Source organism: Apis dorsata, unplaced genomic scaffold (genome assembly GCF_000469605.1).
Source record: "Apis dorsata unplaced genomic scaffold, Apis dorsata 1.3 scaffold_231, whole genome shotgun sequence".
Taxonomy (NCBI): Eukaryota; Metazoa; Arthropoda; class Insecta; order Hymenoptera; family Apidae; genus Apis; species Apis dorsata.
The window spans coordinates 1,332,629-1,347,863 of NW_006263513.1; the positions used below are offsets into that span (position 1 = coordinate 1,332,629).

Consider the following 15,235-nt stretch of genomic DNA (forward strand, 5'->3'; position numbering starts at 1 on the left):
TATTATTTTTTTTTTTCTAATATAGCGATCTATTATCTCCTTTAAATATAAATGAACATTAGTAGTGAAGTAAAAAGCAAAGAGAAATTTTAGAGCAACAATATGTACGCCCAGGATAGAATAATTGATAAATATAAAGTACACCGATGTCCAAGCCAAGGGAAACACAAAGGGACCGGTCATAGGTTTATCTTATCGATAATTCACTCTATCGATTTGACTGGTCTAAGTTCGATCTAATTACATCTTCTACGTTCAATGTATCACGATTAATTCATAGTAATTATACGAGCTTTTAATTTTAAGAATTTTAACGAAGATTCTATTCTTCTCGCGATGTTAAATATTTACATTAATATAATAATTTAATAATCATCTTTTCAATATATAAATCTTGATAATGATTAAAATAAAGAAAAGATGCAAATAATTCTGTAAATATTAGAAGACAAAAAAAATAAAAAAATATATATATATTTAATTAAAAATAATAAAAGAAGAAATAATTTCTTTTCAACCCGTTATTCCAAGTTTCAATATTGACGTTAAACTACGATTTAACGAATTAAATAAGACAAATGCAAATTGTTTCAGAAATTGAATGCATCATGGACTACAGAAGATTACGATCCTAAACTACCCGAGTCGAGGGTTAATCGCGATCGATCGGTGTAAAATTTCTCCTCGATGTCGGAAGGGCATCGAAACTGCGAAGTCTGTGAAATCGAGCTATTGAATCGACATCCGTCATGCGAACATCAGCCTCTATACGTGTTCCTTCACTTGTAACTCTACCCACTCGACGCTAATTTTCCAACTGGCATGCGACCGCCACTCGAATGACACGACATCACACCAACCGTTCGACCATTTCTTTTCTTTTTTTTTCTTATTTTTTTTTTTTTTTCCTTTCTTTTGCCTCACTTTTCAGTCCACTTCTCGTGCGACTTTCGATGGCGCGTGCACGAAACGAAAAAACAGTTCGATAGGCATCCTAAGCACCCCGTGAAATTATACTTTGAAAATTTACAGGCCAACGTGTATTACGACCAACAGTTGTTTCAAACACGAAAAAATCTAATGATAATTATACAATTTTTGTTGCATTCGTACGATAAATATCTCGTGATATCTCGAAAACTGCACTAGTTAAAAAAAAATTATACTAAAGCTTATATATATATAATAATACATAAGAAGAAAAAAATACTTACAGATCGAAAACGAATTGTAAAAGCCTAACATCCGCAATCGCAATCACTGTCCTCGAAACGTACGATATAAATATTCTTCGCAAATATATAAGTCTCATCCCACCGTTCCCGAAAAGTTTCCAAAAACTGGTCCTCGAGATCAGTTCTCGATCTTAATGGAACGATTATTCGACTTCTCCAAGAATCCTTTATCCCCGTTTCTATTCACGGAAGCGGAGGCACGTAATGTCAAAACAAACAAATAATAAAGCGTGCCAAGGCTCGAGGCACTACACTGATCACTACTAGGTGGCCGATTGACATGCGGCGGCGTCACGTCGGCTTCGAGGCGACGCCGACTTATGCCCGCGTTCTCGCACAGAGGCCACGTGGCCTCTCGCGGTTGCAACGCCGATAACGTGACAAAAATGACAGGCGGTATACCGTATATATTGCACTATATTGCACTTCCCTGAGCGCGTCGTTCTAAACGCGTCTTTGTACCCGCTTATGGTCGACGATCCGAGCCTCTGGACTACGTGGCTTAGCACGTGGGAAAAGAACGCGTGCGGAACAAGCGTCAGACGGCGGCAGCTTTTACGGGGCTGCTTTCATAATAGATGCCGACCATATACGTCACCGCACGTCAGCTCGCCAGGCGAAATAACATACATTTGCGGCTAATTTTGTGGACGATTGTCGTCGAGGGGTCGAGTGTCACCCCCTCTCCTTTTACACACACCTCCCCCTCCCCCTTGCCGGACCGTAAATGAGTTCTAACTAATTTAGAGGATTTGCGTTTGGGTTTGGATTTGGGTTTAAGGGGTGATTGGCGGTGGAATCTGGTAGTCTTTTGAGAATTGTGGATAGAATCGAAATAGGAATGGAGAATTTAGTCGCGAATTGTATTTTGTATTTTTTATCGATCGTGTATTTTTTTGAGAACTTTAGAAGTTGAATTTTGAGAGCGAAATTTCCAATTAAAGGAACTTCCTTCCCTACGATCTTTAAAAATCGCGTTATCCACACTATTAAATCGAAAATCGCGATAAATTACAAAACATAAAATTCCAAGGGATCGATCTAACCGCGAAACAATTATTCTTATCATAAAATTATTTCCAAATTTCTAGCAATATTTAAATTACTAAAAAACAAAAGTCTACAACTAAATAGGTTAAAGTTTAGATCCATCACCGTATTATTTAAACTGTACAATCCATTATTACGATTCTGTAATAGATATAAAAAAAAAAAAAGTATTTTTTATCTATTACAGAATCGTAATAATGAATTATACAGTTTAAATAATTTGCATTTTGACCTTGCTAACTAATAATATATTAATAATACCGAGTATTATTTCGTGATGATTGTGATTCGAGGATATTAAGTGGCATTAGAAAAAGTTAATATTATAAATAATAAATGATTTTATCGTAAATTGTTATCAAAAGTAATGTAGGAGGCACGTATTGTACGGACTGGTATAGGCGAATTTTATTCACACAACGGATTTGCAACATTACATTAGGTATGTTCGATCAATGAAATACTAAGACAAAGCGTGTAAGTAAGAGATAACGTGTCGAACACGTCATGCTACAGTCTACAGTAAAACAGAATTCTACCATGTTTGAAGCAGAAGGATGAACCATTTAGAGCATTTAAATCAGATTATAACATAGGTATCTACATACATATATATAACGAACAATTCTCTTGGGTATGTCTAATAGAATCCGATAACGATGTACCAAATAGTTTTAATTACATAATCTAACACTGAAAATAGGATATTAAATAAAATGACTTAAGAAGAAAATAAAATTTTAAAAAATCAATTTAACTCTACATTTCTACCAATATAATTATTCCCAAATTTATAACAATATACAATTGCTCCCATATTAAGCTATTATTAAAAATAAAATTTCAGAGAATCTATCTAACCGTGAAACAACTTTATAATCCCTACCATAAAATTGCTTCCAAATTTCTAATAATATACAATTGCCAAAAAAACAATAATTTACAACTAAACAAGTTAAAATTTATAATAAATAGATCCATCACCGTATCGAATAAGCAATCCCCCTCCCCACGATCCTTAAAAATCGCGTTGTTCACACTGCAAAGACGAAAACTATAATAAATTACAAAAAATTACAAAAAATTAATTTAATTCTATATTTTTACCAATATAATTATTCTCTAATTTCTAACAATATACAATTGCCAAAAAAACAATAACCTACAACTAAACAAATTAAAATTTAGATCCATCACCGTATTGAATAAGCAATTCCCCTCCCCACAATCCTTAAATATCGTGTTGTCCACACTGATAAATTGAAAATCGCGATAAATTACAAAACATAAAATTCCAGAGAATCGATCTAACAACTTCATATTCCTACTATAAAATTACTTCCAAATTTCTAATAATATACAATTGCCAAAAAAACAATAATCTACAATTAAACAAGTTAAAATTTAGATCCATCACCGTATCGAATAACTCCTCTCCCCACGATCCTTAAAAATCATGTTGTCCATATTACTAAATCGAAAATCGCGATAAATTACAAAACATAAAATTCCAGGGGATCAATCTAATCGCGAAACAACTATCCCTATCATGAAATTATTTCTAAATTTCTAGCAATATTTAAATTACTAAAAAATAAAAATCTACAACTAAATAAGTTAAAGTTTAGATCCATCACCGTATCGAATAAGCAATCTCCTTTCCCATGATCTTTAAAAATCGCGTTATTCCCATTAATAAAAACGAAAATCGCGATAAATTATAAAAAATTACAAAGAATCAATTTAATTCTATATTTCTACCAATACAATTATTCCCAAATTTCTAACAATAATTGCCAAAAAAACAAAAGCCTACAACTAAGCAAATTAAAGTTTAGATTCACCACCACATCAAATAAATAACCCCCCTCCCCACGATCTTTAAAAATCGCGTTGTCCATACTGGTAAAGACGAAAACCGCGATAAATTACAAAAAATTACAAAGCATCAATTTAATTCTATATTTCTACCAATACAATTATTCTAAAAAAACAAAAGCTTACAACTAAGCAAATTAAAGTTTAGATCCACCACCGCATCGAATAAATAACCCCCCTCCCCACGATCTTTAAAAATCGCGTTGTCCACACTGGTAAAGACGAAAACCGCGATAAATTATAAGGTTGCGGGAAGCGTGACGGTTTTTAAAAGCCATGATTTTCCGATGAAAGCTCGCGTTTCGGGGCGAGCTCGCGCGGTTTATCGAGGATAGGGGCGGAAAGGGGGCAGAGGCCGCCCGCTCCGTTTAGCTGCAACCTGGCAATTACCTGTAGGGCATAATTGTCATCCCTTACGTTTTCCAGGACGGTCCCTCCCCGCCCCTGCTCGCTTGCTCAGAGCGACCCCTGGCCCACCCCAACGGGGGCGTCGGGTCACGCGAGGCCGTGCCTGTCGCAGAAGTCCACGCGACGCGCACAGCCACGCAATACCGAAACAACACCGACTTACCTTACCAGTATCAGATTTCTAATTACTAATTTACTCCCCGCGGTACCCCACGGCCTTTCCAGCCGAGACCTTCAAGACGGCTCGCCGTTCTCGAGTCGAAGAGACCAATTTTTTAAAAGTTACCGCACTTTGAATCAAATTCGTTAATCCGATCGATGATCGAGCGAAGGTGTATCGTTCTAATCGAGTATTGCAAATTAAATTATCTTAAAATGACTAACGATATTATGCATTGAAATAAGTTCGAGAGTTGTCGACTATGATTAAAACGTGTTGGTAAAGTGAATAGTATCATCGATCAAATTCAATGTCGACGAAATAGAATGGAGAAATCGTTAGTAATTTTAAGAAAATCCTATGAACCTATTATACAATGTTGCTAATAAAAAATACCGATATAAAAGGGTTTAATAGTAAAGAGATTGACTATTATGTAAGTCATTTTCAAGAAATGCGACTTACTTGATCAAGTTGTGAACTATAGAACCACTGTAGAATTTATTATCGAGTGCAAAATAAAATGTAGAGTCCATACGTGATTGGATACTTTCTAATCAAGCATATTGCTAATTGTTTCGCATTGAATTTAAGAGATAAGATAAAATTTTCGAAACAGTTAATAATTTAATTCCCAATTAATATTACATTAATTAGGAATACAAAATTTATTTTCGTTCATTCTTTACGCTAACATTAAAAATACTCGTCTATAAGTATCCAAAGACTTACGAACGATATCGTGTATATATCATCATCGATCTCGGCCACGTTAAAATATGAACTGGTTTACTTTGTTGACTTACCAGCCACGAAGACAAAGGAAGTTCAAACGATTAATGAGTTAAGTACCGCTCTATAATGACGTCGTGGTATTTACCTGAAAACAGAAAATGATTTCGTGTTAAAGATAAAGAATCGGATTGATTTTTAAGAGTATATCTGTCTAGGAAAGGGATAGATGTTGGAGAAGGGGGTAAAGAAGGAAGGTCGGTGAAGTGATGCGAAGCAAGGAAGGAACGAAGGCGGGCATAATTGCGAAAATTAATTATTGCCATGCACGAATGTCATGTGTCTCCCTGTTATTAGCCGACGGGCATAATTTAAAGGGAAGCGACTTGTTAACAATATCGTGCTCGTCCCGAAATTCGTATATACGTGGATAGAAATACCAGTTACACGAGTTTCTACGTTTTAATAAGTTCAAATATGCGATTAATATTTAAATAATAACGCTTATTAATTATCTTCGATTTCCTTCGCACGTGTTGTAGAATACAGACGCACGATACGATACAATAAAAAATATATTTTCAAAAAACGAGGGACAATTAACAAATTTAAATCGTTGAAATTTATTTTATATAATAGAACGATTGCTATAATACGACTGAAAGTCGAGTCGATCGATTCGTACGACGCACAAACGAAGACTGAGCGTCCTTCCAAATGAAAACAATGATTATATCTGTTTCTTAGAATTTTACGTGTTAATCTATTCGAAGAAATATATATATTTATTTACAATATCGTGCCTCTCTCGCTCTGTTTTCCTCTCTCGTCATTCCTCGTACGATTCTCGTATGAATCACATCGAACGCTTAAACGTCCTCGCGTACGTTAAACGAGCAAAAATAATTCCGTCTATATTTTAACATCGTTACCAACAATCATCCACCCACAATTGAAACATCCAAACGTGAGAATAATTATTCACCCACGTTCGTTGGACAACCATCCCCGGATCATCCATCGTCGAAGATCATCGTGGGAAAAAATCGTCGCTTCGATCGATCTCCTCCTCCTCCTCACTGTCGTCGAATTCATCGTTTCTCCACCGGAACAAACGCAATTCCATCTTTAATCCTAATCTCATAATCATCGCGGACGCGCGATACGCATAATCGTACGCGGTGTCTGCGTAAGTCAACCTCTTTGAAGATTCTCCGCTCGGTAACGCGCGTTACAACATTTACTTACTGCCGTTTAACCACTTATCACGTCGGATCTCGGTGCTTCTGCAACGCGCCTGAAGGCAGATTTCCGCGGAGTCGAGAAGAGGAGAGGAGAGGAGAGGAGGGGCGAAATCGAGCGACTGCACGCCACAACGCACGGTGCAACAGGGAGCAGAAGCCGAATTGAAGGAAGGGAGAAGGTGGATATATCCATTACGCGAAGCGCGTGGAAGCGTTTAACGCAGAGGCGTGCAAGGTGCGCGGGTATCGGCGTCCTTTATCAAACGGCGTTGCACGGCTCGCATGCTTCAAGGACATATCTGACGGGTATCAAGTCGACTACTACTCGATCCGCTTCCTACGCCCGGCGCCTCCTCTTCCCTCTCGTTCCAACAACCCCCTTTTCCCTTTGCGCCGCCCCGCTCCAATCAGATATTTACCGATTCCAATTGCTTTCGTGATTGCGTCTAAGTGGCCGGGATAGGCACTGTGTTTCGACGATCGGTGTTGGTGATCGGTGGTGATCGCGGATATTCGTTTTTTTCGTTTCGAATTTAAAAAATAGATTTCTCTTCGATCGATTTTATTATATTTTATTATATTTGACGGATAATCCGAGCGAATTGACGTTTTCGGTATAAGAGGTTTTTCATCGTTCGTGAGAATTTCTTTTTTTCTGTGAGAATTGGTATTCACGATGGTCGATTACGTATTTATATTTTGAAACGATCGTACATTCGCGTATTGTCAATCGCTAATTGCGTAGTAAGCAATCTTCGAAGGTATTGAATAATTGAAATAACGATTGCGTATACACTAATGCCAAACACAATCAACAAAAGCGTACAAATATCCATTCTATACCCGTGTTACTACACTTTCTAGGATGACCTATTATTCCTCTTGTTCAACAAAGTAGTCGATATTAAACTTATAAATACGTTTATTCAATCACCGTAGCATATCACATTAAAAATAAAAAAAATAAAAATAAAAAACTGCAATAAAAAAACTTACTTTCCAATAACTCAAAGGATTATCTCTATACCATCTCGGTATCTTAGTCAATCAAATATCTTTTAATCACATCTCTGGAAATGATGCGATCACTGCGAAGCAAACAATGCAACTCGAGGGGGGCAAGCATGGAACAATGAAAATGCGCTGGGTTTCGTATTAAAAGTTTTCGTCTGGTCAACGGATGAATGTGAACGATTATGATAGATAAATCCGTAAATTATGATAGATACGAGGATACGCGGCCGTTGGAAAGAAGAAGAGATAAGAAGAGAGGGGGCGGGGAAGGGGAGAGAAAGAGAGACACAGAGGAAGAGTTGCAGGTTAGGTGAACACGCCGAGGGGCCTTTCTACTTGCCTCTGATGTGGTCTGTGGCCTGAGCTTAATAACCGACGGCCCTCGACCTCCTCAAACAAACGTTTCTAACCGTTACCATGCCTCTTTGCCTTTAGCGGGGAAAATCCTCGGCGATGACACGCGGATAAGAAAGAAAAGAAAGACTTTGGAGAAGGCACGGTGTCGTGTTAATTGTAAATAAAAAAATTTGGCTTTGATTTAAAAATTGAATTCGAACAAGCGCAAGAAAAATGAACTATAATGAGAAAAATTTATCGATATTTTTTAAGTTAAATAATAAAAAGATACGAAATAAAATCGTACGATAGAAATCTGGAAGCGTAAGGATTAATAATTCGCGCGATCAATCGTTCATGGATTTCATTCATCCGTCGATCAGATGAAAACTTTTAATACGAAATCCAATGCATTTCATTGTTCCATGCTTACTCCCTCGAGTTGTTTGCTTCGCAGTGATCGCATCATTTCTAGAGATATGATTAGAAAATATTTGATTGACTAAGATACCGAGATATAGAGATAAGAAATATTTTCCAAAAGTTGAAAATTTCTGAAACGTCGTCCTTCTAATTACATCTAGAAAGCTAAATTTTTGTATCACTTCATGGTGCACATTCGCCAAAAAAAAGCTCGATACTTTCCAACATTTTGCGCTCCCTGTGACAAATTTCACCGCAACATTTCAAGCGACACCGAAAGGGGAAAAACGCGGTCGAACGCACGAAACGGCGGTAAAACGGCGCGCATTAATCAGCTGGCCGAGCTCGATGGACGAATTTCATACACGGTTGAAAACGTGTCCGCCTAAACGAGAAAGAAATTTATCTCCGTGTAGTCGGATAAAACCTTTTTTGGAACGAGCCCTCGAACGAGTCAAATGTACGCGAAGCTCGAAAAAAAAAAGAAAGGAAAAAAGAAGAGAAGAGAAAACGAGGTTGATACGTGTCGAGAGGTGCTCCGGTATTAAAAAAACGCGGGCAAAAGTCACGAGGAACGAGCCACGAGGCTGGATTATATCGAAGCACACGGTCGTGTGTAGGAGGCAATGCAAGAGGAGGCATGAAGAGGAGAGGAGGGGTAGGGCGGCGAGTGGCTCATCGACTGGTACAGGGTAGTACCGATATTACCCTGCACCCCCAACCGAACTCCGACGAGGCAATAGAAAGGGAGAGTAGGCCAGGTGAGGAGAAAGGGAAGAGAGCGAGAGAGGGACGAGAGGAGCATGTAAGCTCCGCGTAGATATCCACTTCCCTCCCGCGATCAATTAATTCCGGACACTAATGCTTTTCTAAAGACACACACCCCCGCTGGGCTCACCACTCGCTGCGGGCCGATAACCAACTATTCCTAGAGCCGTCCGTCCGAACCGTCGAATCGCGCGTCACGCGATTCCATCGTGGTTGCATTTCCCTCTCAAAGGAAACCGTGTAGATGACAGTGAATACCCAGGAACAAAAAATTTTCTAATATTTTTCCACCGCGTTTAAAATCCATCTATCATTTTCGAATCAATTTTCAAATCGATAATTCGATCAGCGTCGTTAAGATTTCTTCTTTTTCTATTCCTTCTTATAATCGATATTTCAACAATCGTGGCATCTGGAAGGTGGCATTCCAAGGTGGAATAAATCATCATTTCCAAGGTCTCCCCGAGGGTTCTCTATTTTCGGAAAATCGACGACGCCTCTCCCCCTTCTTCTAATAGGCACCTATCCTCGCCGTTATTCCGCCTCTACGAGGCAACAACCCTCTCCCTCCCTCTCAGGAGTATTCTAATTGTGAGAGACAGTCCCGGGAAAATACTCGGAAGTTTCCACCGAGCCTCTCTCTCCTCGCTTGTGTTCCAATGTGCCACCAACACCATCCTGGCCCCGACTCGCGCGGCAATTCTTACCTTTGGGTAACAACACGCCCTCGCCCATCTTGCCGGAATTAATTTCGAAAGCAAAATTAAGTATCTCTCCCCTACGAGAGAGATGGTAAATACATGTGGAAGATTTCTGGGAGAGCGGCTACGAGGTAAACTGGAAAGATTGGTCGTGTTCCATTTTCGCTCGAAGGACGGTGAGCAGATGCGCGATTTTCGAAGGACATCCAATCCGAGAACGTTTGTCGATCTTTCGCGAGAAACTGCGCGAATAGATTTCGCGAAAGGGGGGAAACACCTGGTACGTTGGTGGGATACGTTGGTGGGTGTTTAAATGCAAGGTAGTCGGGTTGCTATCGGACTATTTTCCTTCTGGAAGGGGAAATGTTACGTGTCTGACTAGTTTATCACGACCATTTGAATCTAAAGACGCTATTTACCATAGGTGTAAATATTCTTTCGTGGAAAATGAATTATTCTTTCATAAAAATTTCATATAAAAATTTCGCGAGAGTGTGCGTGAGATTGTGGGAAATTTTTATTTTTATCAAAATTGGTATTGGAAATTATTAATATCGTAATCTTGTTTGTATTGATAATGTAATTTCGTTTACGAGATGAAAGAATGGGGATTAATATGATACATAGAATATTCTTTTCGTCGAATAACTAATAATTTCACAAATTGTGCAATATGTTTGTCGACAATCGAATTCTTTGATACGCGAACCGTCGACAGAGCTTTTGAGAAGTTCTCGAAAGTGACGTTGATCCCTCCTTTACCTTACCCGTTGCGACTGTCGCTCACAATTAGCCGTCCCGAAGGATCTGCCAGCCAGGAAGAACAGAACAGAAGGAGTGCCGTGAAAATAGAGGAGAACAAAATGAAGGACGAGGGAGTAGGATGGGGACGAAGAAGTGACTGCTACTTGATGGCGCATCTTACATGACAGTCTTTGTAGTAACTATCAGATAACTCCTTTCTGTCAACCCTTCGCATCTTCTATTTTCTTCCTCTCTTAGTTGTTAGTCTTCTTCTCGCTTTATTCAGGGACAAATAGAGAGAAGAGAAGAAAAAACGAGAAAGAAGGAACGAATTAAGCGAATAATAAAATTAGTTGAAAAAATATAAAAATAGAAACGATATACGATATTAAATTATTAATAATATTTATTTTCACTCGAATGCTGTTATTGATATTGCAAGAAGATAGAGAGAGAAGAAGAGACAGAATTATGCGATAAGAAGAAATAACATCTTAATGATATTCCTCAATTTGATCAGACATCTAAATCTGACTTTTCGAACGATAGAGACATCATGCTCGTTCAATAAAAATCATAAATATAATTTCGAATAATATATCTAAATCACGTTTCCTACTTCACTACTATAAGATTCAATTTCCCACGTTACTATTTATAATCACAGTCACCGGGACAAAATCACACGGGAAAGACAATGTTAGACTACAACTATTACTTACTGTCCCCGATACTACGAACCAATGTCTATTTATCTATCGATCAACGTTATTTTCCACCACCTTTAAATAACTGGAAATAACGTTCAAAACTATCAATCGTGGTGCAGAAAACAAATTGAGAATCAACGATATTACTCTTCCACAATATACAGAAAAAAAAAAAATTTTAATTATCATTCGATACTCTTTCCAAACTTCGCTCCACAGGTATTTCGTGCGTCGTGTCACACGGGCAACAACGAGCAACCGACCCTCCTTCGCGTTAATTTAACACCAACACACACCACCACTTTTCGACGCGTATCGTCGGACCACTCACACGTAGCCACCGTCTGAGGAAAGCATGAATGCCCAAACGAAGGTGGTGCGCCGTAGGCAGGGACAGCTCATTAATATTTAGACGTATTTTGAGCGGCGAGCCACCACCATCACCGCCATCAGCCTCTCCGCTAACTCCGGCCCCATCGTCGTCGTCATCGTCGTCGTCGTCGCCTTTATACATAATTATACGCGCGAGATTGGCGAGCATCGCCCGCCTAAAGATTCCACATCCAGCCGGGAAATTTTCCCCGAATACAATTCGCTGGTGTCGTTAGAAGACAGGAGGGGAAGTGTTATTGTTCGTCGAATTTCCTCGATAGATTCTCACGTCGAATAGTAGGCTATAATGATGAGTGAGTTTGGAGAAAGTTATGGAGCGATAAAAAAAGCAGTTTTAAAGCATTTTTCTTTTCTTTCGATTTATCTAAAATCATTGGATCCCTCTTTTTTTGTCTTCTCGTCGAAAAATTGATAAATTAGATATACGCTTTAAATTTAAAATTTTATTATTTGAAACAGGAATTAAAAAGAAGAAGAAGAAGAAATAAACGTTTTCGAATTGATTATGTATGAAAAAGTTTTTCTGTTTATTATATTTTTTATAAAATAGTTGGAATAATTTATTTTGGATCTTCTGGAATCAAGAGAAAATATTTGAAAGAAAGGAGATCGATTCTGATCGACAGGAGAGATGATTAAAATTGTTGTCTCCCCTTAGGCATCTAATAGTCCGGGCGATCGTCTCGTTTAGAACCAGGACTCCACAAAACGTCTAGATTACTCGAAAGAGTGTACAAGGAGGGGGGAGGGCCTGTGATTTGAGAAGTTCCGATAATAGACGAAAATAGTTGGACCATCGTCCTTTGTGCCGTTCCTCGCGTAATTTCCACTGATCAAGTCTTATTCATTTGGCCTCTGTTAATTAACCCCTTCCCGAACCTGATCGACGCGAAAAGATTTTGATTAAAACGAACGAGAAAGAGACTTTACCAATTCTACTCCCTTTGATATGAAATTCTGTCAATAGGAGAATATTAAATTGCGAGAAAAAAAAAATTCTTGAAATTCTAACAATCAATTGCGACTTCCTTTCCCCCAAACGTATCACAAATCTTATTATTAAAATTTAAGATTTACAGCGATCAGAAGACTCTTTCGATGGCCAAATCATCTTAAATCTCCGCTTAAAACTTCAGCCCCGTTACCAATTTAAAGACACTCGATCGAATGGTTGCCAATAACATTCCCCAAGCATCATCAAACAGCAACAATTTGACCGACGATAAAGGAATCTTGGCACGAGGATCCCCATGTACCTCGAAAAGAACACCCCGTAACTAATACTTCACGCACACAGGAATTCATTACTCCAGTGGCCAGGGACTCTCTGGTTTGGCACTCGTCTGGATAGTTAAAATCCACGAAAATCGACGTGGAATGGCGGAATTATCGAGGATAATAAGGTCGCCTCTTGCCGCCGGAATTACACGTTTAACCGTCAAAAATGAGCCTCGCGGGGGTTCGAAAGGGGTTCCAGTCGAAGAGAAACAACGGACCGGGGTAGGGGAGAGGAGATCCTCTCCTCCAACGTTTCCTAATCGATTGCCACGAGTTTTAAACTTTACGCCAACGTCCCCTTTTGCGCCCTCCAGCCGTTCTTCCGTTCAGTTCGCAAACCCGGCGGTGGCACCGCGAAACGAAGGAGGAGGAACGAAGGAGCGGACGATAAGCGAGAGGACGAAGCTCGAGGAGGGGAAGGAGGAGGAGAAGGGAGAAGGAGAGAAGCAGAGGGGACGAAGTCTGTAAATTTTCTTACATTTTATGAGCCATCAGAATTTCATAACCTCGAGCCAGTCCGCGTGGTACTTTGCACGGGAAAAGTTTCTCGCTTCTCTCCTCGTCCGCTCTACGTTCTTCCCGCTTTTTCGTTCCCCCCGTGTCCTCGTCTTCATCAAGCAACGAGGAAGAGAATGGATTTGGAAACAACCAAGGTGGATTGCAACGGGGTCGACGCGGCTTAAAAATCTGTGGTTTCGTTCGAAAAACGATTTTTACCTCGCTTCTTCCTTAAAATCGGTGGTGAAGAAATAAACCCTCCGAAAAATCCAATCGTCCTATCATCAAAAAACTTCAATACGCGTGTCAATTTAATTAATATTTGAAAAAAGAGAAACAATTTCGACAAAAAGTTCGTACGGAATCTATTAACTTATTAACTTGACTTGGTTTTCTGCAACGAGTAATTAAACGTTAGGCATTAAAATTACGGGCCGCTAATAGGTTCGTATTAATTGCGACGACACGGGCAGTGAACAATGGATACAATACGAGAGGCGATCAATGAGTGGCGAAGAGTATATTAACGCGCCGACTCTCATTCACAAAACCGCGAAGCGCTATCACTTTCTCCTTCGATTCATTGATTCCGCCCCCTCTATATTCCCCTTTATCGGCCGTTCTGCCATTCGTCATTCCGCCTCTCGAGCGTTCCCCGTTTCGTTTTATTATCAAAGATACATCCGCTTTTCCGCGATCGCGGCGCCCCGTTGATTAACCCACGACGAAATCTCTCGACGCGACGCGTGGCTCGCGTGTCTCGCAGTCGTGCTTTCGCGTGACTGCGTGCTTAAACTGCTCGACGTGCTTGACGCGGCCATGTCGATCGCGAACTTGTTAACTCGCTCGTCTGACTGACAACGCTTCTGATTTCCCGCGCGTGTACCGTTTTCACCGGTAACGGTATTGGTATTTCGTGTTCGGGGAAGTTGTTCGTGTTCGTAATAGATGAGCAATGATTTTTCTGCGGCATTGGGAACAATGGATTGTCGTTTTCGATTTATTTTTAATGGATATTTTTCTTCGAGTGGACGGTATCTGTGACAAATGATCAAAATGAAATTTGTAAAGTATTATAATAAAGTATAGAAAATTGGATTATCTTTAATTAACGTTAATTAATTTTGAAAGTAATTAATTGTAAATTATTCGTAAAAGAATCATTCTTAACAATATTATTAATTTGTTAAAGATCCTAGGTTATTTTTATTAGAATTTAGGAACATAAAAATTATTGACACGTACATTGTTAATTTCTAAAAAATCAAGGAGAATGCAAAGTAATTATTCCCATCCTCGATAAATCATCAGAGTTAAATATCCATTAATAATATCGACTACGAAACTCCAACGCAACTTTTCTCAAATAATTGCAAGATAAGTTCTTTCCCTACAATCTCGTAATAAAAATACAGATTCGCACGAAGCGAGATAGTGGATCGCAAGAGGTCTTTTCTTCCAGAGAAGAACGCATTCCCTCGCAAATCGTAGGGAAAAGTCTGAAAAGAATATCATAGTGTTTCCGTTGCGCGTGGAAAAAAAAGGAGGAAGACGGGTGAAGTTTCTCGAAGCGGGCGTGTATCGAGGTGAATTCGCGAGCATCCCCATAATGGCCGGAGTGGCCACTCTCGTGCCTCTTTTTTCCTCGAAAATTGCTTCACGG

General features: G+C 39.2%; 1 protein-coding gene and 1 long non-coding RNA gene across 2 annotated transcripts in view; both read right to left on the reverse strand.

The window, feature by feature from the left end:
* Positions 1 to 15,235, reverse strand: part of LOC102675044 — a 302,188-nt gene that overhangs the window by 172,965 nt on the left and 113,988 nt on the right. The window lies entirely within an intron of this gene.
* The window catches only part of LOC102674963, a 36,599-nt gene that overhangs the window by 18,304 nt on the left and 3,060 nt on the right, over positions 1 to 15,235 (reverse strand). The window contains exon 2 of the long non-coding RNA XR_004150494.1: positions 5,534 to 5,611. This is a non-coding gene — a long non-coding RNA (uncharacterized LOC102674963). The remainder of the gene's footprint in view (positions 1 to 5,533; positions 5,612 to 15,235) is intronic.